Genomic DNA, 17522 nt, shown 5'->3' on the forward strand with positions numbered 1-17522 from the left:
TGCTGCGCAACGCTGTGATAACTGATAGAACTGGGATTTTAAACCAGAAGTGTGAGTTCAAATCCCAAACTCCAATGAGAGCCACAACATAGTTCTCGACTCAAGGATTACAGCTGGTGCTATTGAGAGGAGCATTCACTTAACTGTTAGGAGCGTTCATTTGTCTCCCTATCTCCCTGAATCACACATTGCTAACTTCCCTCCAGTATTCATTCTCCCTTCTGCCTTCTTATAATAACCTCCAGTCCCAAGTTTTGCCTAAGCACATGGCCGTCTGCTCCAGACTACATTTCCCAGCATCCCTTGCAGCCATATGACCAAGCTCCGACCAATGGGTTGTGAGTGGAAGCTCCTTAAGTGCAAGCTGCTGGCCTTGGATTTCATCACCTCCTACTACCCACATCCTGAAACACAGACTTAGAGATGCGAAACAGTAAAGAACCAGGGTCCGTGAATGATTTCATGTACCTACTTTGCCAGTTTGGTGTGCTTGCCCTAGGGTTTACATAAGACAGAAATAAACCTCTGTCTTATTTAGCCATTCTCTTTGGAGATCTGTGTTACAGCAGCATACTCTCTATGTTAGATTCAGTACCTTAAGGCCCAACTCATCTTATTCTACTCAACACCCCCAAAACCCTTTCTTAGCACTAGGAACATAGTGGCTACTCAACAAATATTTGTTACATGAGTGAAAAACACCGTTATGTAAACCAGGTGATACTGGGCCCAAACAGACTTAGCTAAGCTCTGTAGATGACCCTTATCCAGGTAGGTACAATATCTCCTGCTTTTTTGGCAAGTAGGAGCTCAGGCCAGAGAGTCTGTGTTTAGGGAAGCATTTGCAGTAGGGGAGGAGTGAACTTTTACTGCACCTGTTGTCGACTCTCTGCTGAGATGAAGGATTTTGTGCTTAACCACAAGTTAGCTGGGGTCACTGCTTGTCTCATAATAATAATGAGCTCAATTTGAGTACTTACTTTGTGCCAGGTCCCATACTAAGCACTTCACACACTAAGGCATTTGTTTGCATTTAATCCTCCTGACAACCCGACAAGGTAGGAACTATTATTGTTCCCAAATGAGGAAACCGGGCGCAAAAAGAAGTTCACTAACTTGCCTGGGCCACGTGGCTAACAAATGACAAAGGTCAACTTCAAACTCAAGTTGTAGGAGACCTAAACTTATTCTCTTCTCACCCATCATGCTACTCTGCCTCTTCATGTATGACAGGCTTATATTCCCAGCTATGGTTCCAAGTTTGGAAGGCTGGACCGAGGATCGTGCTTTTCTGAATAGATGCGCAATGCACAGAGCGCCCAGTGTGGCTGTGACACTTTTCCCCTGGGCATGGCTGGTGAGGAGCTGCACACACCACCCCCACCCCCCACCCCCCGCCCCACGCCAGCACAGAGCAGAAGGCAAACAGTCTGAGCCCCCTGGTCCACTGAGCTCCTTCTTGCTCTCTCCTGGGCTGTCCTCACTGCCTCTTGACCTCCACACCCTGCTGCCCCTACCACTGCCACCCACAGCTTATGCCCTTTCCCTCAGCCACCTCACCTAGAGGTGGCTCTAGGTGAGGCCACCTACCCTCCCACCCGCTTCCATGCACAATTCTTGCCTGGCCTTGCAACAGTCCTCACTGAAGCCAACAGGTGCAGATCTGCCTACCCAGCCTGGTAATGGTGTGGTCCAAGCTTCACTTCTCACCTCCACCCCAACTCTGTCCTCACTTTCATTCTTCACCTACAACAGTTCCCTCCTCCTCATACCACAAGCTCAGCAAAGTAGAGTCAGTAGTCAAGTAGGGAGACACCGAGCAGGCTTCATCCCAGAGGTTGCAAACCTAGGACCTACAGGCCAAATATGGCCCCCAAGTATGCTTTGTTTGGCTGCACTCTGCTTTTTGAAAATTGAATTCATTACATCAAAAGTTGTTAGGGTTCACACAAAAAATTCAGATTTAGAGCCTCTCTTAAAAAGTGAGGAGTCTTGGGGCGCCTGGGTGGCGCAGTCGGTTAAGCGTCCGACTTCAGCCAGGTCATGATCTCGCGGGCCGTGAGTGCGAGTCCCGCGTCGGGCTCTGGGCTGATGGCTCGGAGCCTGGAGCCTGTTTCCGATTCTGTGTCTCCCTCTCTCTCTGCCCCTCCCCCGTTCATGCTCTGTCTCTCTCTGTCCCAAAAATAAATAAAAACATTGAAAAAAAAAATTTTTTTTTTAAAAGTGAGGAGTCTTGGCGACACTGGAATCACCTTCCCATGTGACAAATAGCTGGGGCTGAATTTGGACATCCGCTGGATGGGCATGAACTTCTAGCTCACCACCATCTTCTTCACTCCTTATTCTACGTTTCCCATCCAGACATCCCTTCACTCACTGACACAGCAGGCCTGGCCCCTATAGGCACTTGATTTGGCAGTGCCTGTTGTAGTGTCTCCATTCGGCTGATGAGCACACTGAGAAAGGGAGAAGAGAAATTATTCTTCCAGGTCTTGAAATTATTCTTCCAGGTTGAGTGCACCCACAAATCTATGGCTGGCTCTCATCAGACAATACCGACCAAGCTCCTGGGTGCCCCAGGCCCTGTCCAGAGCATCACAGGTGCTCAAGCAGGTGTTGTCCCTGCTTTTGCCTAGTCACCACACTCTTCCACACTGCTGCTCCAAACACATAGGTATGCCAGAGAAAGGCACTTTCTTTTTTCTCAATTTTTTTTAAGTTTTATTTATTTTGAAAGACAGCATACGAGCAGGGGACACAGAGAGAGAGAGAAAGAGACAGGGAGGGAGGGAGGGAGGGAGGGAGGGAGAGAGAGAGAGAGAGAGAGAGAGAGAGAGAGAGAGAGAGAGAATTTCAAGCAGGCTCCACGTTGTCAGCACAGAGTCCAACGGAGGGCTCAATCTCACAAACTATGAGATCATGACCTGAGCCAAAACCAAGAGTCAGACACTTAACTGAGCCACCCAGGCACCCCAGCACTTTCTTTTTTCCACACACGCAAGCATCTCTTGCACTTTGTGCCATGATCATCTGATTCTTCTCCTCTCACAAAGACTAACTTCTCTCAAATCTGTCATGCGGATTATACACCCTGAACCTGCCAAGAGGTGACCTTTCTTTAAGTAATCCCCTCTGGGCCTGAATCCTGGTGATGAGTATGTGCATAGGTGTGTACATGTCTGTGCTCAGTGTATGCTTCTGGACTAACACTCCATCCCCTCACTAATTTCCCAGACAGGTCAGAAGTCAGCATGTGCCCCAGTCGGTGAACCAGACAGCGTCTGTTCTGTTCCACTGCCCCATCAAAGGGGACAGCAGCAGCTGGTGCTTGCCTTGATGGGGTGAAGGGTCAGGGTTGCCAGATCTTCGATTTTGCAAGAAGCCAGAAATATTATTTAAAACAGGCAAGCAGTGGTTTCTATTAAAAAGACCAGTGCTTAAAACAAGCCCCCAAGAGCCTGAGACACTTTATGGGGATCAGGTGCTAGAGGGGAACGACAGGAAATGAAGGCTCCCCTTGAAATGCCCCATTGGAAGAGTCAGCAGCAGGTCCTCAATCCCCTGCCATGTCCTGATGCCCATCTGAGGACACAGAAGAGGACCCAAGTGTGCTTGGCTGGCTTTGCCCTCCAGCCTCGTCCTCCTTGATGATAAGACAACTAAGGTGTCTTTGACTTACGTTGTTTGAATTCCCTGTTTGTTCTGGGCTTAAAACAAACCTTCCTTCTTCCTTTTTCTCAACCACCTTCTCCCTAGAACCCTCAGGTTCTTAACTCACACTGCATTTCTAGATCCTTCCAATAAGGAGGTTGCAGCTTCCCATTTCTTTGATTAAACAACTTTAATAAAGAATTCGCGGATAAGGCGGCTCTCGTGAAGGCAGCTAAGGCGAGGCTGGAGAGTGCAGAGCCGTGCATCGTGCCTTGCACTGCCCAGGCTAGCGAACAATACGGTCAGGATGGCTAAAGGTGATCCCAAGAAACCAAAAGGCAAGATGTCTGCTTATGCCGTCTTTGTGTAGACGTGCAGAGAGGAACATAAGAAGAAAAACCCAGAGGCCCCTGTCAATTTTGCAGAATTTTCCAAGAAGTGCTCTGAGAGGTGGAAGACAATGTCTGAGAAAGAGAAATCTAAATTTGATGAAATGGCAAAGGCAGATAAAGTGCGCTATGATCGGGAAATGAAGGATTATGGACCAGCTAAGGGAGGCAAGATGAAGAAGGACCCTACCGCCCCCAAAAGGCCACCGCCTGGATTCTTCCTGTCCTGTTCAGAATTCCACCCCAAGATCAAATCTACAAACCCTGGTATCTCCGTTGGAGATGTGGCAAAGAAGCTGGATGAGATGTGGGATAACTTAAGTGACAGTGAAAAGCGGCCTTACGACAACAAGGCGGTGGAGCTAAACGAGAAGTACGAGAAGGATGTCATTGAGTGTAAGTCTAAAGGAAAGTTTGATGGCGCAAAAGCGTCCTGCAAAAGTTGCCCGGAAAAGGGTGGAAGAGGAAGATGAAGAAAATGAGGAGGAAGGGGAGGAGGAGGAGGAGGAAGAGGAGGAATTAAAAAAAAAAAACTGTTTATCTGTCTCCTTAGAGTAGGGAGCACTGTCATTGACACCTCTCTTATTCGAGGCGGGTCTGTTGCCCTCGTTAAGTTTAATTACACAGCTGGGTCATGGTCATATTGTAGTCTCTTCAAAGTGCTCTAGAAATTGTCAGTGGTTTACATGAAGCGGCCATGGGGGTCCGGAGCACCCTGACACGTATCAGAGTTGTACGTGTGTCCAAACATTTTTATTTTTATTTGATAAATTTTTTTAACATTTATTTATTTATTTTTGAGACAGAGAGAGACAGAGCATGAACAGGGGAAGGGCAGAGAGAGAGGGAGACACAGAATCTGAAGCAGGCTCCAGGCTCTGAGCTGTCAGCACAGAGCCCGACGCGGGGCTCGAACTCACGGGCCGCGAGATCATGACCTGAGCCGAAGTCGGCCGCTTAACCGACTGAGCCACCCAGGTGCCCCTCTCCAAACATGTTTTAAAACGAGAAGGCTCTCGTGTTCTCCACACTCTGTGCACTTTGCTGTTGGTGTGACAAGGCTTTTAGAGATGTTTCTGGCATTTTCCCCTTTGAATTTGTAAGGTGGTGTTAACTCTATGGTTATGGGCTAGAAATCCTGAGTTCTCAACTGTACATATCTATAGTTTGTAAAAAAAAAAAAAAAAAAAAAAAAAGGACAAACCCACTGAGACACAGTCTTCATGCTCCTTGCTTGGCTTGAGGCTGTGGGGGAAGATGCCTTTTGGAGGGGCTGTAGCCCAGGGCGTGCACTGTGAAGCTGGGCCTGTGGACACTGCAGTGGGCATCTGTTTAGCTTCAGGTTGTCTTCTTTCTGTATATAGTGACCTAGCGTTCTGCTGCCGTTCTTAGCTGTGGAAAAGGGGCAGCGGTGGGGGGAGACAGTCAGCTGGCATGAGAAGTGTTTGCATCTTTTTTAGTTAAGTGCGGTAGCTTTAACCTGTTTGCTTTGAAACAAACTGTAGAGCTCTTCACGGTCAGCAAAGCAAAGAGCCACTGCATCGATGAAAGTTCAAAGAACCTTCTATACTAAACACAATTTGCAACGTTCTGTTATTTTTCTGTATGTTTAGAATGCCGAAATGTTTTTGAAGTTAAATAAACAGTATTACATTTAAAAAAAAAAAAAAGAATTCACAGATATGAAAGTGCTTATCATGAAGCAGGTAACATCCTTTTCCTCCCCAAATCACACACAATTACCATATAAATGGCCTGGCAAAGGGACTTCCTTGAGAGGTGGCAGATTCTAACTACTCTTACACTTACAAAGCTTTAAAAAAGAGAGAGAGGGGTGCCTGGGTGGCTCAGTCGGTTAAGCGGCCGACTTCGGCTCAGGTCATGATCTCACGGTCCGTGAGTTCGAGCCCCGCGTCGGGCTCTGTGCTGACAGCTCAGAGCCTGGAGCCTGTTTCAGATTCTGTGTCTCCCTCTCTCTGACCCTCCCCCGTTCATGCTCTGTCTCTCTCTGTCTCAAAAATAAATAAACGTTAAAAAAAATTTTTTAATAAAATAAAATAAATAAAAATTAAAAAGAGAGAAAGAGAAAAGTACAATTTCCAAATGAGAAAATGTCACAGACAGCCACAAGCTGACTTCCCAAGGGATGCAAATACCCTTTCTCCAAGCAAAAAACACGCAACGTACAAAATGTCCACATGAGGGTCTGTGCCTCCTATGTGAGCAGTCGCCCTTCTACTGAGGGAGATGAGCAGCCCAAGGGTATGCCCCAGAAAGGCGGCCAATGAGAGGCCTGCTCGTGCTGCGTCCGGATTGGCCAGGCCTGGCACCAGCTGGAACTGGGACCAGCTTTGAGGACAGCAGAGACTTGATAGGATTCTCTCTTCAAAGCATAGAGCAAACATCAATTAATCCTCAAAAGACGCTTTCAAGGAGAACATTATCCCTTTTGAGGATGTGGAAGCTAAGAGGTGCCGCAGGTAGTTGAAGGGAGGGCAGAGGAGAAAACAGAGCACTGGGCTCCGAGCCCCAGATCCGGTTCTCCAGAGAGAGTCAAGTTGCGGGAGAAGAATGGACCCACAAAACTGGGGCAAAGGAGGCGACAGAGAAGCTGCTTTGGAGGGTGCCCCTCAAGGCTCCTGCTGCTTCATCCCAGAACAGGCTGCAAAGTGAAACACAGCCAGAGTCCTATGTGTGCACCAGTCCGGGGAACCAGAGAACGAGTTCAGATTATGGGACCTTCTTCAGCCTAATGACCACTAAGTCTGTGGGAGGAGGAAAAACCGAAATCGGAATCCAATTTGCCATACTGAGCCTATTTCGGTAACCCCACCCTCCCCCCTTCCTGACAGGGGGAGGGGAGTATGTATAAACACAGGGGATGCCCTGCCTGGCTGGTCTTTCCATCTCAAGAGAACCCATGCAGAGCTTCCTGCACCTCACACTCTTAAGGATCACCGCCAGTCACTGTGCCTGGCAATAAACGTCACACATTCTCACGTTACACATTTATTCGACCTTTAACCTGTTGCTCTGAGATACCTGGAGAAATTGTATGCCACTGATCAAACGTTATTAAAAAAAACACCCCACAATCTCTTCTCCACATGCAGTCAGTGTTACTACCTTACACGCTGATTCCCATGGTCGGCTGGCACTTTGTTAAAAATTTAGATTAACTTTCTTTGCCACACACTACACACTGTTTGCCTAAAGAAAGCCCAGGCCATGTGCAAATTATAGCCTGATTAGAGATATTTAAATGTTTGTAGGAAGGATTTTCCTAAAGGGTCTGAATGAGTTTTCTCTCAATTTACCATTTAGTCAAAGAAATAAAGGAAATTACCCTACAACCGAATTTTTCTTTCTTAATTCAACTACCTAACACCCACTCTAGCATAGCCACGCATATATATATATATATATACACACACACACACACATATGCCTTCAAAACCATAGAAAATATCTGGAAGTGATTAATCACTAAATTCTACTCCTGAGACCATTATTACACTATATGTTAACTAACTTGGAATTAAATAAAATTAGGGGCACCTGGGTGGCTCAGTCGGTTAAGCATCTGACTTCGGCTCAGGTCACGATCTTGCAGTCCGTGATTTCAAGCCCCATATCGGGCTCTGTGTTGACAGCCCAGAGCCTGGAGCCTATTTTGGATTCTGTGTCTCCCTCTCTCTCTCTGCTCCTCTCCTGCTCATGCTCTCTCTCTCTCTCTCTCTCTCTCTCTCTCTCTTTCTCAAAAATAAATTTAAAAATTTTTTTTAATTTTAATAAAGAAAGAAAAATTTTAAAAAAGGAAAATATCTGGAAGGATATGCCAAAAACAAAAACAAAACAAAACAAAAAACAAAACAAAACAAAAACAACCATGTCCTTAACAGTAGGGAGCAAAATGGACAATCAGAGAAGAAGTCTTTTTTTGTTGTTGTTCTTTTTTGTCTTGTTTTATGCACTTCTTCTATGCATTTTTTTTACAACCAGCATGTGACTTTTTTTTTTTAATTTTTTTTTTCAACGTTTATTTATTTTTTGAGACAGAGAGAGACAGAGCATGAACGGGGGAGGGGCAGAGAGGGAGACACAGAATCGGAAACAGGCTCCAGGCTCTGAGCCATCAGCCCAGAGCCTGACGCGGGGCTCGAACTCACGGACCGCGAGATCGTGACCTGGCTGAAGTCGGACGCTCAACCGACTGCGCCACCCAGGCGCCCCCAGCATGTGGCTTTTTAAATGTTTAAAATTATAAAATGAAAAAGTTACCTTCAGATCGTTTATTTTTCCCCGTGTGGCATTTTGTCCCGATGCCTATGCAAAGTAAGCCGGCAGATTTTGGAAACATCTTGTTGTCTTTTAGCAAAAAATTACAAACTCTCATCGTAATACTGTTAACACTCAGGTCATTTCATCCAGAATCACCACGCTGAGAAAGGACAATTCCTTGCAACCCACTTCGCAGAGGAGTCTGAAGCCGCATCAGGCAAAGCTAAGTCAGAAACAGAGCTTCAAGACCAGGAGAATGATTCAGGCTTCTTGACCTGACTGGCTTAATTAAGCAAAGCCTGAGAAACGCCGCTGAAAGGCTGCCGTTCTGCACTAGTGCGACCCGGCTCCCGTTCCCACTCCGCCGTCCCTATCACTGGCCAGCACACACGAATTCACAGAACCAGCCAATAGGCTGGAGTCCCTCCAATTATTAAGATCATCTTCTTCTCTTAAAGAATGGGCTTTTCCAGTGACACCAACGCTTCCATCATTGAAGTGTTTATCTAGAGAATATTTCAGTTGGAAGCTTGAGAAACAGAGAATTTGAGGTTACTCAAAGAGCCCTCACCAGTTGCAAAGTAATTAGCAAAGTGGGGGGAAAAAAAACAGCGTTGGAGTGATGAGGCCAATAGGAATATCCGATTCGTTTACAGGATTTTTCACTGACACCTGCTTTTTGCATGAATAAAATTAGATACAGTTGCTCTCAGCAAATCAATGATCGGGGATCCGAAATGCAGGAAAATACACGTTCTGGGTCGTTTGGACTCCGGGTATTTGGCAGAGACAGGCAGCGGGGTCTAATTGTCCATATTCCATCCTGACCCGGAAATGAAAGCCCCAGTCACAGAAGTTCTGTAGCTAATCAGTTACCAGTCACACTTCACTCCTCACTGTCTTTTTTTTTAATTTTTTTTCAACGTTTATTTATTTTTGGGGGGGACAGAGAGAGACAGAGCATGAACGGGCGAGGGGCAGAGAGAGAGGGAGACACAGAATCGGAAACAGGCTCCAGGCTCTGAGCCAGCAGCCCAGAGCCCGACGCGGGGCTCGAACTCACGGACCGCGAGATCGTGACCTGGCTGAAGTCGGACGCTTAACCGACTGCGCCACCCAGGCGCCCCTCTCCTCACTGTCTTTAAAGTCACCAGGGGGAACCCCAATTTGCAACAGACCAAGATGCATTCCTTTTGGGGCACAGATGTCCTTCCAATTCCACTATTGCCCTCTCCATCCTGACACTGACGTAGAAAGGAAGGGAAGCAGGCTAAGAAAACCCTCCCCTTTGATATTAGTAAGAATTGTGCAGTCCCCGGATGATCAGAGCCCAGGCTACACAGGACTTGAAAGAACGATGGAGACTTTGATATGGAATATAAAAAAGTAATGAGCAGGAGAGGCAGGCGGACCAAACTGGGAGGCCCAAGGCCCAGCTTCTGCCAGCTCCAGCTCTGACTTCCCCAGTGACGATGGCTCTGATTTATTAAGCAAAGATGATAGATACTTACCTCTCTACCTTTTTATCTGAGATGAATGAGATAAATTTCAAATGGTTTATTTGCCACGACCTAATAATAATAATAATAGTAATAATACAAATGAGGGAAGTAGGAACTGAGCCCACCCTCTGCCTTCTTTCTAAAGAGATTTCACATGTGGCATCTCATCATTACCGCTGGTGAGATAATGGGTCACTATTATTATTATTAGCCCCATTTTATAGAAAAAGCAACTGAGGCACAGACTGGTGAGCTGGCCAGGGCAGCATGGTTTGTAGAAGAAGCATTGCCCTGTTCAACACACTGAAATGCATTCCAGTGATTCTGGTCTGTGAAGACCTCTCTAGGTTGTGCCTACAAGACTTGGCCACCTGGGAGACACAACACTCAGGCCTCCTCCATAACAGCCACAAACCTTCTCCTTAGGCTCACCCTGCTTCTACACAGCTTAGTTTGCAGGGAGACTTTTAACTAAGACATTCTCAGAGTCCTGCTGGGCAAGGCACAGTAGGGGGTGGGCAGGGGAGGCAATGGACTCTATATAACCCATGTGTAAATGTGGTCCAAAGCAAACACCTACAACCCTTGGTCCCTAGGCGAGGAGAAAAGATAGCACCAAGGAGTGAACCAAGACACCAACAGCTGCTGTTGGGGGGGAGGGGGGGGGCTTCCTACCTCAGGAATTTTTTATGGTTTAAGGCATGAACTATTAGCAGGAGCCCCAAATCACCAGCACCCAGGTGTAAATTCTATTCTTAGGGAATGTCAGGAGTCTTATGTTCTAGAGTCTAGATCACCCACTGCTACTAAAGAGCAGAGTGAATTGGAAGGAAAGACAGAAGATAGTAATGAGTGGCTTTTATGGCCTGGCCTATTCTTTGGGGCTTCACATAGCTCATCTCAATGTGACGGCCTCGGGCACGGCATGACTCCTCTTGACTTTCTCCACCTATGGCACAGGGAGAGGATGTCTAGGGCTCTTTCCATCCCAGATACATCCTCAGTTGCCACCACAGCCCAGTTCCATTACTCCAATTCTCTTCTGCAGGTATCACAGGATGCTGCTGATGGTTCTCCAGCTCCACGAAACCCTCTCCCCGGACTCCCCCTCTCTGGGGCAGGAGAGCATCTTTCCATCTTCTCTTATCACTCCTGTTACAGCCAGCAGGATGGACAGATACGCACACACACACACACACACACACACACACACACACACTTCCCAGAACATCCTCAATTTACTCAGGGATCCATAAGGCAACTTTGGGGGACCCAAGAGGGGTGAGGAAGGAGGGGAAGAAGGAGGCTCACGGTGGTAGACTGGCCACTTCCAGTCTGCTTTGTGAAGGCCCCCAAGCTTTGAGGGGCGCTGGGTAGGGAAGCTACAGTTGAGGAATGCAGGGGGACCGGGCAGACCCATGTGGAGCTTGGATCCCACCCCATAGGAGATAATGTTTTCGAAAGAGCACACGTTTGACCAGGGAAGAAGAGACTAAGCCCAGGCTTAAGAGCATATCTGTTTTCTCCCCACCTGCCCCCCTTTTCCCAGCCTCGACTTGGAGCAAATGGTTAAGCCAACCCGAACCCAGAAGTGTGAATAATACATGGAGCCAGCTCGCAAGCCGCCCACACAGGAGGGCATGTCGGGCTGCACAGATGGCCCTCTCACGTGCACAGGCCATAGCTATGCTGTGGGGGGCTGAGATTCCGGGGCAGCCTTTATGCTCCTCACTAACCATGTAAGAGAAAGTGGGGCTCCCCAAGAGAGCCATGAAATGTGGGGTGAGGACTTACGTGAGGACAGGAGAGTGCCAGCCATCCTGGGGCAGACACCAACAGCTGGAGTGATTTGTTAGCCCTTTTTTCGTGAGTTAATTTGCTTCCAGCAGATTCCATTAGTGACCTGACAGACCCAGGGCCTGGAGGAGGGCCCTGAAAGAGCTGCTAACTCAGCAGACCGAAGGCCAGACGTCTTGCACCCAGCCCTTTGCCCGAGGTTTCTATTTGAAGAGCTTAGAATAATTATTTGCAAAGCTCTTGTTAAGGCAGCACCGCTGAACTACGTATAGGCAGAAGACACATGAACCTTGACCACTAAACATAATCCGCCAACCAGAAACTGGCGCAATACAGGAAAAGGATTCCCACATGTAATAATCTCTCCTTCCCAATGGCAGGAATGAAGCGAAAGTCAAAGTTATAAACTGGGTTCCATCTGAACCTGAGCGGAGGGGGAAGGGAAGAGGGGGAGGGTTGGGCTTCCTTTGAGTTCCAGTTGACATTTCCAGCAGAATAAGAAAAGAATCATGCTATTGGTACTGCTGCTGCCGTTACGACACAAATAATGATAACAACCACAGTTAATGTTTGTTTGGCACCTGGTACACGCCAGGAACTATGCCATAAGCTTTTTAAGCATTATCTCACTGACTCTTCGTAACAGCCCTCTGAGGTAGGAAAGCTGCGTGGGTAAGAGACGTCACACCGCAACTAAGTCATGGGAAAAGATCCAGAGCGGAACCAAGCCCAGGGGCGTCTGACTCCAAGCTGGTGCACGGCCCCACTTTGCTCCACAGCTCAATCCCAGGCTGGAGAAAGAGCAAGGAAACAGGATGCCCAGCCCAACATGTGCCCTCACTAGCTGTCGGACCTCAGCAAGTGATTTCAACTCATGGGCCATCCTATTCCACAAGACAGCTGAGTGATTTCTTAAGGACCCCTTCCATTCAAACCATAGTTATGGACCACCTGGGGCACAAAGATGGGGAGGTGGGTGTATAAACACAACTGAGGAATGGCCCTGCCCTCCAGGGATCTGCTATATAAAAGTCTTAGGTGCCCTTTCAGCTCTAAAATAACACTTAGCAATTCTTTTAATATAAAGAAGTATTTGTGACAGCATTTATACCCATCTTCTCTTTGTTCTGTGTGAACATACGCATGGAAAGGTATCTGAAATGAAGTTCATCTAATGGATTTGGTCCATTTTTGCTCTCACCTTGTTATTTTTTTTGTGTTGCTTGAATTTTTAGTAACAAATATACATTTCCATTAAACCAATGAAGTCATTTTTTAAATACTGCTAAAACAATAATATATAAGTGTGTGTTTGTGTGTGTGTGTGTGTGTGTGTGTGTGTGTATAAAGAAAGAAATGTATTTCATCACTAACTGGATATTTTATAATATTAATAAATTGTTGGGGTGCCTGGGTGGCTCAGTCAGTTAAGCGTCCAACTTCGGCTCAGGTCATGATCTCGAGTTCCTGGGTTCAAGCCCCGCATTGGGCTCCGTGCTGACAGCTCAGAGCCTGGAGCCTGCTTCAGATTCTGTGTCTCCTCCTTTCTCTGCCCCTCCCCTGCTCAGGCTCTGTCTCTCTTTCTCTCAAAAATAAATAAACATTAAAAGAAATTTTTTTAACTCGGATGAGATTGTAACTGTATTTTCTAAAAGAATCTTTATTTTTACAGGTACATACTGAAATTTTTACAGATAAAATAAATGATGTCTGGGATTTATTTCAAAATAAATAAATCCCGGTGTGGGAGGGTAGGGATATTTCCCAAAAGCTAAGGTAAGCCCCCAGCTGGCAACCCTTTTTGCCTGAGCATTTCCCCGTCTTTGGCTAACTCTTCCCTTTGACTATCATAGTCTAACTTCGTTTGTCCTCTGTGGCTTCCTTCCACCCCCACACCATTCCCCAAAACCTTCTAGAATCACGCATCAAGTCTGCTGGTATATTCAGGTGCCCAGGCCATTCTATCTGACCTTACCCTTGCCAGAGGACAGAAGGTATGGGCCTGAGAAATACTCCCACACACCACTGTTCAAAGTCAACTACCATCAGATTCTGTTCGCTCTAGAGACAGAACAGCTTGACCGTGGGGTGGGAGGCACCTTTCATTTATTCATTCAACAAATACTTGTCAATCACCTACTTTGTGCCAGGCACTGAGTCAGGTGCTGGAGAATCAGTGGTAAACAAGACAAAATTGACACCTTCACAGAGTTTCCATGCTAGACAAGGAGCCACTTTAGATGTATCCTTCCCAACCCTCCAAGACTTAGGGTCAGGAGTACATTTTCCAAGACACCCCTGAATCACCTGGGATATTGTCCAAAATAAGGAAAGACATGATCTGATGCCAAGACAGAGAAAACCACCCAACTCCCTACCCCAATCCAATTTCCCAGTTCATGGGACACAAAGACCAAAATGGTAAAGACTACCAGGTGAGTAAATGATGTCAGACAATAGGGCAACCAGGCCACAATGTTCCAGGCCCACCGGTGTCATATTCGTATCAGAATTTTTGTAACCTTTGCTGCCACTTTGGCAAAAGTTTCTCATCCACTTTTGAGGTTAAAATAAGTAAAACTTGAATAGCATGCATGAGTGTAGCAGTTTTTAAAAACAAAACTTCCCTGCCAGGGATGACTTATATAATCTATACAACCACGGGCCTCCTATGTAAGTGCTTGGTCATGGGAAAATGTTTAGCATTGTTCAGCGGTCACTTATACCGGCACTTGGTCACAAGGACTTCCAAATCAAATTTCTAAGCAAAAAAACTTCCATTTGGAAAACTACATTTTCCAATTTTCTTGCTTTATCATGACAATGGAAATAGAGTGTCATGAGTAAGTGTTTTAATTTATTCATCAAGATATAGGATCTATTCTCATATTAGTTGTGGATTTACCATTGTTCTAATAAAAATGCGTGCTTTACACAGTTTTCTCCATTGACTCTAAGCTCCAAAGGGCAAAAACCATCTCAGTCCTACTCTTGTATTACAACCAGCACCTACCATGTTGCCTGGCATATAGTTGATGCTAGTATATATTTCTTGAATTGAATCCAAACATGCTTTTTTAAATGATTTTTTTTTTATTAAACTCAATGGCACAGCCCAGAGATAGTTCCCTGTGCCTATGGATCAACCAGTTTGCCATCCAGTTCCCAACAAGACCCTCTAGACAGTTTCCTAATCTCCTCCCTGGATGGAGGTCCAACAGGGGCAGGCCCAACAATGCCCCGGCCTATTGGACATTTCTACCTGGATGTCAAATCAGCATCTCAAGCCAACCAAGGGCAAAACTGAGCCCACACACACCCACCTCCACTCTCTCACCATCTTAACAATCCCATTCTTCTACATGTTCGAGCCAAAAACCTTAGAGTCACCCATGATGCCTCTTGTTGTCAGACCCTACTTCCAATTTCTTTGCAAATGCTGTCATCCTTATCTATGAAATGTATTCAAAATCCAGTCACTTCTTACAACCTTTACAATTACCACCCTGCTCCCACCCACTGCCTCCTTACTTGTTCCCTATTTGGCCCCTGCTTTTCTCCATTTACTCTCAACTCAGTAGCCAGGGTGACACTATAAACATCCTCCAGTGGGTTCCCAATACCAAAGAGAAGCCAAAGTCCTCATACGACTCTCCCTCTGTCTTCCCCTGCTCCAGCCACACTGGCCTTCTTGCCACCCTTCAAAGCATCACTCATGATTCGCACTTGCTACTCCCTCTGCCTTGAATCTGCTTCTCCCAGATGACCCTCAAATGACACTTTTCAGTGGCCACCTTATTTTAAACTGTCTTCCCCCAACATCCCCTGTCCCAACTCCCTGCTTTGGTTGCCTTCATTTACCACCATCTCATTTTTTTTAATGTTTATTTATTTTTGAGAGAGAGAGAGAAAGAGTGGGGAGAGGCAGAGAAAGAAAGAGAGGGGGAGAATCTCTAGCAGTCTCTACACTGTCAGTGCAGAGCATGATGTGGGGTTCGAACTCACGAACCATGAGATCATGACCTGAGCCAAAATCGAGAGTTGGACACTTAACCAACTGAGCCACTCAGGCGCCCAGCCACCACCTCATTTATTTACTTACTTAGGCCACCATCTGTATGCCCCACTAGAATGTAAGCTCTAGGAAGGCAAGGATTTCACCCATTTTGCTCATTGCTTTATGTCCATCACCCAAAATAGTACTGAGTGCTCAAATATTTGCATTAACAATCTCAGGATACATGGAAATATTCTTATCTCTCCATTATGGAGGGAAGATCACAGAATCCTCTGAAAGACGTATGATTCAATTCATAACAAAATATAGATAGACTTCAGGCCTTTCTCAAACAAATATGCTCTAATGCATTTCGACAGGGAAGGAAATCTCATTTCATTTTTACTCCCTCTCGCCCTTCCTAAGTCAGGGTCCACCTGCCTCCTTCTCAGCCCAAAGCTGGAAAGCATCCATTCAGAGGATGTAGGAGGAAGTTCAGGTGTCACAGACCCGAAGGCAGTTACTACCCACAAATTGGAGGGTAAGAGAAATGACCGACAAGGAAAAGAGAAATTAGCACGTAGATGAGAAACACATGTTTAAAATCCCATCCCAGGCCATGAGTCAGCTGAGTGAAGCTGGCACCAGAGTGACAAATTAATTTCATGACCCTGTTGCTTTCATTAGGTACTGCAGGGGGAAAAAAGCAGCTGATATGTAGAAAAAGTTTATGTATGTCTGCCTACATGTCTATATAGAGTGGTCTGGTAATAAAATGGGTTCCTTTCCAGTGAAATTTGGATATGCATTAGACCACCTACTGTGTGCTTCACACAGTGCAGAGTGCTGGAGACCAAAGTGCTGGAGGCAGTGAGGAGCTCTAGCAGGTGGAGGTGACTGGCATAGACACAGCTCACCAGAAGTGCCCTTGCTATGTATGGGCTCTGCAAGCATAAACAAAGCACTATGGGAGCCACAGGCAGTGGTTCTGCCTGAAGGAGGCGCAGACCTTGAAGGGCAAGTGGAAACTAGAGAGGGTCATCAGGCAGAGGTGTGGGGTCAGAGGGGAAGTCCTGGCAGAGAATGTCACAGAAACAAAGGCCAGGAGGTTGGAAGTCCCCGTTCTGGCATGATTCAAGCCGAGTCCACGGATCAATGTCAGAATGAGCTGAATTGTGAACGTCAGGCTAGGTAGTTTGGCAGCCTCCTCCAAGGAGTGTCCCCAGTCCCTCCAGGCAGAATGGATTCCTTCCCTGCTTTGTGTACACACTCCTCAAAGCACATCCCCAGCCCAGGGCATCAGCACAGGGTGTTGGCTGTTCCCTCTGCTTAGAATGCTTTGCTTTTCCCCCAGACACCTGCAAGTGCCACTCCCTTCAGTCCTGCAGGTTTCTGCTCAATTGTCACCTTGACTGAAGTCATCTCTGAACAAGCGTGCAAGGGGGCAAACTCACACAGGTATACCCTTTACCTCACTTCATTCTCACCATAGCATTTATACCTGTGCATTTGTCCACTAGAATGTGAGTCCCACAAGGGTAAGGACTTTGTTTTGTTGACTGCTGTGTCTCCAACACCTACAGTGTGTGGCACGTGGTGGGAGTTCAATAAATATTTGATGAATGAATAAAAAGCACCTGTAACACTTGAATGATTTTTGACTATTTTTATCTGTCCCCACCTGTAAGACTGAAAACTTATATGAAAGCAAGCATTGTCTTCTCCATTCTCTATCCTAGCACCTCTCACAGAGCTGCATAGAGTTGGTACTCAGTAAATAACTGATGGATGGATGGATGAATGGATGGATGAATGGGTGGATAGGTGGATGAACATACAGATGGACAGATGGGTGGATGGGTGGATGGACAGATGGATGGGAGGGCGGGTGGGTGGATAGGTGGA

At 46.5% G+C, this 17522-nt stretch overlaps 1 protein-coding gene and 1 pseudogene across 4 annotated transcripts in view; one reads left to right on the forward strand and one right to left on the reverse strand.

Moving 5' to 3' along the window:
- The window catches only part of DPF3 (double PHD fingers 3), a 303086-nt gene that overhangs the window by 223759 nt on the left and 61805 nt on the right, over window positions 1-17522 (reverse strand). Inside the window, exon 1 of one of the 4 annotated variants that reach the window (XM_053224666.1) lies at window positions 11618-17504. The exons of the other annotated variants lie outside the window; for them this stretch is intronic. The gene's annotated coding sequence lies outside the window, so the exon portion shown is untranslated. Of the gene's footprint in view, window positions 1-11617; window positions 17505-17522 lie in introns of those variants that run through there. 4 annotated transcript variants of the gene reach the window in all.
- Window positions 3217-4798, forward strand: LOC106974453 (high mobility group protein B3-like; annotated as a pseudogene).

This window comes from Acinonyx jubatus, chromosome B3, assembly GCF_027475565.1.
Source record: "Acinonyx jubatus isolate Ajub_Pintada_27869175 chromosome B3, VMU_Ajub_asm_v1.0, whole genome shotgun sequence".
NCBI lineage: Eukaryota > Metazoa > Chordata > Mammalia > Carnivora > Felidae > Acinonyx > Acinonyx jubatus.